The following is an 8,117-nucleotide window of genomic DNA, read 5'->3' on the forward strand; positions in this document are numbered from 1 at the left end:
TGTCCAGGGGCCATAGTCTTAGGGGTTCCTCCAATCTGTCAAACCAGTAAGTCTGGTTTTTGTGTTGTGTGTGTGAATTTGTATTTTGTTCTACCTCTTTCTTCCATTCTGTCAAGAACGCTCTATTGTGATCCCTGTCAGAGCTGTCTGGGCTCAGGCCGGTGGAGGCTGTGGTTCATGTGGTCCGTTAGTCCTTAGGACTAATATTTTCCTTGTGTCTTTGGTTTTCTTCTTTACTCTAGATGGGATGGGACCAATAGATGTATCTTAGATGGCCGCTTGCAAGCTTTTAAGACCGTAGATGCTACTCACCAAAGTAGGATGTAGAACATTTTCTTTATGAACTGTTATACCAGTTGACCTAGATGCCCCCAAGACCATAGTCTCCAGCCCTCAACCCCAGTAACTCAGTCCCTCAAGGTTTTGGGATGTGTCTAGGAAGCTTCTTTGACTGCCTTGGTCAAGTTGGGCTGCCTTCCCCTATATTGTGTGTTGTCTTTCACTTCACCAAAGTTATCTTCTGTTTAGTTAGTGATTTCCCCGTCCTACTCCTCCCCTCTCTCATACCCATCTAAGATTTTTTTTTCCCTAAGTGTAAACCACTTCCTGGGTTTTGTAATTGTCTTCATCGTCTAGTGCTGCTGTTTAACAAATACCACAGTGGATGTCTTTAACAAAGAGAAATTTAATTTCTCACAGCCTAGGAGGCTAGAAGTCTGAATTCAAGGCACCAGCTCCAGGGAAGGCTTTCTCTGTGGGTTCTGAAAGAAAGTCCTTGTCCTCAATCTTCCCCTGGTCTAGGAGCTTCTCCGCACAGCGGTCCCACAGCCAAACGACAGGCTGTGCTCCTGGTGCTGCTTTCTTGGTGGTTTGAAGTCCTCCTGTCTCTCTGTTCACTTCTCTCTTTTGATTGACTCCTGCCTCATTAACATAACTGCCGCTAATCCCACTTCATTAACACACTAGAGGTAGGATTTGCAACACACAGGAAAATCACATCAGATGACAAAATGGTGGACAGTCACAGGATACTGGGAATCATGGACTAGCCAAGTCAACACATATTTGGGGGGCACAGTTCAATCTATGGCATTCTACCCTTTGGCCCCCAAAATTCATGTTCTTGCCACATGTAAAAACATATTCACCTCATCATATCATAGCAAAAGTCTTAATTCAACTCCAAGACCAAAATCCAAAAATTCATCTTCATTTGTGAAATCTAAAACAGAAGTTGTCTGCTTCCAAGGTACAATGGTGGAACAGGCACAAGGTAGACATTTCCATTACAAGTGGAGGAAATTGAAGGGAAAGAGGGCATAACAGGCACCAAGCGAGTCAGCAGAACACATTACATTAGCTCTCAAGTCTTGAAAATAATCCTCTGTTCTCTGAGACCATTGAAGCTATGGTCCTGCCCTCCAGACTCTGAGTGTTGGCCATACTCTTCATGTTCTGTACAGAGGCCCCTCAGCACTGGGCTCCAGCTCCACCTTCCAGGCCCACTGGAACTGCAATTCTGCCCCCTCATCTTTAGGCGGCCCCATTCTCCTAGTCCATCTGAGTGGCAACTCTACCCTTTGAGACCCAGGCAGCTCTGCTTCCTGCGATCCTTGTCTCTTCAGCTTCTGCTTCCTGGTTCCTTGGCCTCTGCACTCCTTGGGCCTTGCCATCCATGTGTGCCCTGCTCAGGCAAGTGCTTCAGAGCTCTTTAACTCCACCAATAAGTGCATGGAGGCATCCCACTCCTCTGTAAACTTCAGCCAGAAGGCACTCAGCTTTCATGCTCCCTGGGCCAACAAGCCGCCTAGCTCCACCCATCAATGCCCAGAGGCACTGCTACTCCCCCAGGAAGCCTGGACACAGGCACTCAGCTCTGTGGGTCAGCTCCAGCGCCATTTTGTGCTGGTCTCCTGTTTCTGCTGCGGCAATTTCTCTGCTGCTGCTTCTTGCCATCTGCCCTGTCTCCAGCGTAATGGTTTTATTCACTTCCTTCTGAGTCCTCACCAGAATTGTCTTTGATGTCCGTAATTATACCACCAGTCTCTTCAAAGCAATCTGAGCTTTTACTAGTAGGCGTTTTAAAACTCTTCCAGCCCTATCCATTCACAGTTTCAAAAAAGCTTCTACATTTTAGATATCTGTTAGAGCAGCATCCTACTCCCGGTACCAAATTCTGCCTTCATCATCTAGAGCTACCATAACAAGTACCACAAGTGAATAGCTTTAACAAAGATAAGTTTATTCTCTCACAGTGTAGGAAGCTAGAAGTTCAAATTCAGGGTCACAGCTCCAGAGGAAGGCTTTGTCTCTGTTCTGGAGGAAAGTCCTTGTCATCAATATTCCCCTGGTCTAGGGGCTTTTCTGCACAGGGACCCCCCAGGGCCAAAGGACAGGCTGTACTACCAGTATTTCTTTCTTGGTAGTATGAGGTCCCCCTGTCTCTCTGCTCACTTCCATCTTATATCTCAAAAGAGATTGATTTAAGACACAACCTAATCTTGTAGATTGAGTCCTGCCTCGTTAACATCATAGAGGTAGAATTCACAACATAGGGAAATCACATCAAATGATAAAGTTGTGGACAATCACACAATACTGGGAATCATGGACTAGCCAAATTGACACATTTGAGGAGGACACAATTCAATCCATGACAATAATAGTGGTCTCATACAATATTTGTCCTTTTGTGATTGACTTATTTCACTAAGCATAATGTCCTCCAGATTCATCCATGTTGTCAGATGTTTCCCAGATTCATCATTGCTCTTTATCATTGTACAGTATTTCATTGTCTATATGTGCCATAATTTGTTTATCCATTCATCTGCTGATGGGCATATAGGTTTTTTCCATTTTTTACTATTGCGAGTAGTGCTGCAATGAACATGACTGTACATAAGTCTATCCCTGTGATGGCTCTTATTTCTCTAGGATATATTCCTAGGAGTGGGATTGCTGGATTGTATGGTATTTCTATTTCTATCTTTTTAAGAAGGCACTGTATTGTTTTCCATAGTGCTTACACCATTTTACATTCCAACCAGCAGTGCATAAGAGTTCCAATCTCCCCGCAACCTCTCTAGCATTTGCTATTTTCTGTTTTTTGATTAGTGCCAGTAATGCACTAATTAGTCAGTGGGGAAATGGCATCTCATTGTAGTTCTGATTTGCATTTCCCTGGAAACCCTGGTAGCATAGTGGTTAAGAGCTACGGCTGCTAACCGAAAGGTCAGCGGTTCGAATCCACCAGGCACTCCTTGGAAACCGTAGGGGGCAGTTCTACTCTGTCGTATACGGTCGCCATGGGTCAGAATCGACTCGATGGCAGTGGGTTTTTTTAATGACTAACTTGGCAAAGATTGTAAAGATGGCGCAGGACCAGGTGGTGTTTTGTTCTGTTGTGCATAGGGCCTCTATGAGTCAGACCAACTCGACAGCACCTAAAAACAACAACAACAATGACTAATGATCATAAGCATTTCCTCATGTGTCTGTCAGCTGCCTGAATGTCTTCTTTGGTGATGTGCCTGTTCATATCCTTTGCCCATTTTTTAATTGTATTATTTGTCTTTTTGTTATTGAGGTGTTGAATTTTTTTATGGATTTTAGAGATTAGACCCTTGTTGGAAATGTCCTAGTAAAAAATTCCCAGTCTGTAGGTTCTCTTTTTATACTCTTTTGGTGGTCTTTTGATGAACATACGTGTTTGATTTTTAGGAGCTCCCAGTTATCTAGTTTATCTTCTGGTGTTTGTGTACTGTTAGTTATGGTTTGTATTCTATCTATGCCATGTATTATGTTCCTAGTGTTCTCCCTACTTTTTCTTCCATGATCTTTATCGTTTTAGGTTTTGTATTTTGGTCTTTGATCCTTTTTAAGTTAGTTTTTGTGTATGGTGTGAGGTATGGGTCCTGTTTCATTTTTTTGTGAGTAAACTTCCAGTTTTGCCAGCATCATTTGTTAAAAAAGATTGTCTTTCCCCCCATTTAGTGGACTGTGGTCCTTTGTCAAAGATCAGCTGACCATAGATGGATGGGTTTAAGTCTTCAGCAAATTTTGGTGAAATGGAAATCTGATTATATCTTTTTCCTACACAAAACCCTTCATCAACTCTCCTCCCTCAAACACCTCCTCCACTTCCACTTTTAGAAGGTGATTATCTAAACAGAAAAAATTGAAGCATCAGCAGAAAATTTCCAAAGACCTCCTCCCCTCTTCACCACCACCATCATTCTCTCCTTCCTTCCCCCATGTCGGTGTCCATTTGCTCTGCTTTCCCTCAGGTTCATTTATGACAGTGGTTCTTAACCACACATCAGCATCACCTAAAGGTTTAGTTAAAATACTAATTGTGTGGCCCGTCCCAGGGTTTCTAGTTCTGCAAGCTGGATTGGGGCCTGATAATTTGTATTTCTAACAAGTTCCCAGGTGATGCCAATGCTGCTGGTCCAAGAACCACACTTTGAGAACCATTGTCATAATTATTTTGTCTCTGCTCATCCAGTTAAGCAACAGATCCATGCCTCTCGCCTATCCAAGAACATCACTCCAGCAATTGCCCATCCTTTGTAACCAAATTCTCTCTCATTATCGAATTTCTCTCAGCATACAAATCCACTGTTAATCTCTCCCATTAAAAAAAAAGTCTTGATCCCAATTTGCTTTTTTGTTTGGGGGCGGGGGGGGGTGTTCGAATCTATTCTCCATTTCTGATTCCTGTTCTCCACTCTTAACCCACTCCAACTAAGATTTTTGCCAAACCCCCAACAACAGCACCAAAATTATTATCAAAGTCATGTCTTTACTAGGTTTAATGGTCAATTCTCAGGCTTCACCCTTTTGTCCTATCAGCGGCATTTGATACATTTGATCACTCCCTTCTCCTTGAAAAACTTTCTTCACTCACCACAGTCTTGATTTTCCCTCTGCTTCAGCAGTTGCTCCTCCTTAGTCTCCTTTGCTGATTCCTCCTCTTCTCCCTGACCCCAAAGTTACTCACAATACACAATGGCTGTAACAATGGACTTGAACATACCAACAAACATGAAGATGGTGCAGGACTGGGCAACATTTTGGTCTGTTGTTTATGGGGTCACCGTGAATTGGAGCCAACTCCCTCTCCCTCTATGTGTATATATCCAAATCATCCATCCAAATGTCATTTGTACACCAAACTTATTTATCTCTGAGGAACTAAATCCCTTCCTAGGAACCTGGTCACACCTGATCCATTGTCTCTTCTATTGGTTCTATTAACATGTGTTTGTCTGCAGATATACATAAAGTCAATTGCTTATCAAAGTGTCATTTATATGTCAAGCTTATTCGTTTTATTTATCACTATGAGCTAGATCCTAAGTAATTATTTAAGAACAAAACTTGTTTCCCTTTTTGCAGAGGTATACTTCAATAGCCAGACAAATGGAGGAAAAACTAAACTGAATTGTAAAACTGATACCAAAATCTATTTTGAGTATTTTAGAGTAAGCATTAAGAACATTTTTTCCCTTTCTCTACCAGATTGGAGGAGAGAAGAGAGATGAGTGGGTGCAGCTGTGTAGACAGCGTAGCTAGATCAGAGCTTCTCAGCCTTTCACATGTTTCATTACCATACTCCTAACAATGAAGAACCTCGGAGGTAAGATGGGACCAGCCTCAAGCATGGATGTGAGCCTAGCGCCCAGCTCTCTGCAGCAGTTCAATTCATAACAAGAATCGCAGTGTCCCTGCATGGCAGAAACTGAAAGTCCACGTTCTCCAAGAAGGAAATGAATACATTTACAGATATGATGTTAGTACCTTAATTTATTGTTACGAGGGCCCTCTTCCCAATATCTTCTATTTTCATCAATGCCTCCTTGTTAGAGTTGGAGGCTAATCAGGGTGTAGTAGAAAAAGTACATAGGATGGAGGGAATTAAAAGAGTTCTGGGTATAGGATCTCTAAATGAACAACAACAGCAAAAAAAATCACATGAAATTTATTCTGTTGCCTTGACAGTTATTCATATCTTTCAGTGTTTGCTAATTTTTGTCATATACCTCTGTTTTCCCAAGGAGACTATAATCTCCTAATAATTAGGGGCAGATTTAGATCCCTCCTTACATTTAATAATGAGCAGCAATAAAAGTTCATTTTACTTGAGTCAGCGTTTTGAACTGATTATTGTTATTATGTGCCACCCAGTCGGTTCCAACTCAGTGACCTTACATACAACAGAATGAAACACTGTTCAGTCCTATGCTATCCTCACAAACATTGTTATGCTTGAGCCAATTGTTGCAGCCACTGTGTCAATCCATCTTGCTGAGGGTCTTCCTTTTTTTCCATTGACCCTCTACTTTACCAAGCATGATGTCCTTCTTCAGGGACTTGTCCCTCCTGATAATGTGTCCAAAGTATGTGAGACAAAGTCTCACCATCCACACTTCCAAGGAGTATTCTGGCTGTACTTCCTCCAAGGCAGAGTTGTTTGTTCTCATGGCAGTCCATGGTATAGTCAATATTTTTCACCAACACCATAATTCAAAGGCGTTGATTCTTCTTCAGACTTCCTTATTCATTGCCCAGCTTTTGCATGCATATGAGGCAACTGAAAATACCATGGCTTGGGTCAGGATCACCTTAGTCCTCAAAGCGACGTCTTTGCTTTTTAACACTTTAAAGAGGTCTTTTGCAGCAGATTTGCCCAATGCAATACATCCTTGGGTTTATTGACTACTGCTTCCATGGGCATGGATTGTGGATCCAAGTAAAATGAAATCCTTGACAACTTCAATCTTTTCTCCATTTATCATGCATGATGTTGCTTATTGGCCCAGTTGTGAGGGTTTTTGTTTTCTTTATGTTACATCCATACTGAAAGTACAATCCATACTGAAAGCTGTAGTCTTTGATCTTCATCAGTAAGTGCTTTAAGTCCTCTTCATTTTCAGCAAGCAAGGTTGTGTCATCTGTATTGCAGGTTGTTAATGAGTCTTCCTCCAAACCTGATGCCACATTCTTCTTCATATAGTCCAGCTTTTTGGATTATTCGCTCAACATACAGATTGAATAAGAATGGTGAAAGGATACAATACGGACACACACCTTTCCTGATTTTAAACCATGCAGTATGCCCTTGTCCTGTTCAAATGACTGCCTCTTGGTCTACATACAGGTTCCGCACGAGTCAATTAAGTGTTCTGGGATTCTCGTTCTTCACAATGTTATCCGTAATTTGTTATGATCTACATAGTTGAATGCCTTTGCATAGTCAATAAAACACAGGTAAACATCTTTCTGGTATTCTCTGCTTTCAGCCAAGATCCATTTGACATCAGCAATGATATCCCTTGTTCCATATCCTCTTCTGAATCCAGCTTGAATTTCTGGCAGTTCCCTGTTGATGTACTGCTGCAACCACTTTTGAAAGATTTTCAGCATAATTTTACTTGCATGTGATATTGATAAAAAAAATTTTTTTTTATTGATACTATTTGATAATTTCTGCATTCTGTGGGATAACGTTTCTGTGAAATGGGCACAAATATGGATCTCTTCCAGTCAGTTGGCCAGATACCTGTCTTCCAAATTTCTTGGCAGAGATGAGTGAGCATCTCCGGCGCTGCATCCATTCATTGAAACATTTCAACTGGTATTCTGTCAATTCCTGCAGCCTTGTTTTTCGCCAGTGCCTTCAGTGAAGCTTGGACCTCTCCCTTCCATACTGTTAGTTCTTGATCATATGCTACCTCCTGAAATAGTTGAACATCAACCAGTTCTTTTTGATACAGTGACTCTGTATTTCTTCAAGAGCAAGTTTCAAGGTCTCTTCTGACATCTATTTTGATCTTTTCTTTCTTTTCTGACTTTTTAATGACCTCTTGCTTTCTTCATGGTGATGTCCTTGATGTCATTCCACAACTCATCTGTTGTTTGGTCATTAGTGTTCAGTGTGTCAAATCTATTCCTGAGATTGTCTCTAAACTCAAGCTGGATATACTCAAGGTCCTATTTTGTCTCTTGTGGACTTGCTCTAATTTTCTTCAGCTTCAACTTGAATTCGCTTATGAGTAACTGATGCTCTTTTCCACACTCAGCCCCTTGTCTTGTTCTGAGTGATGGTATTG

General features: G+C 41.6%; 1 protein-coding gene across 1 annotated transcript in view; it reads left to right on the forward strand.

Annotated features, from left to right (window-relative positions):
- Positions 1-6,074, forward strand: part of MTAP (methylthioadenosine phosphorylase) — an 80,139-nt gene extending 74,065 nt beyond the window's left edge. Inside the window, exon 10 of the transcript XR_007518606.1 lies at positions 5,527-6,074. The gene's annotated coding sequence lies outside the window, so the exon portion shown is untranslated. The remainder of the gene's footprint in view (positions 1-5,526) is intronic.
- The last annotated feature ends 2,043 nt before the right edge of the window (positions 6,075-8,117 follow it).

Source organism: Elephas maximus, chromosome 9, assembly GCF_024166365.1.
Source record: "Elephas maximus indicus isolate mEleMax1 chromosome 9, mEleMax1 primary haplotype, whole genome shotgun sequence".
Lineage (NCBI taxonomy): Eukaryota > Metazoa > Chordata > Mammalia > Proboscidea > Elephantidae > Elephas > Elephas maximus.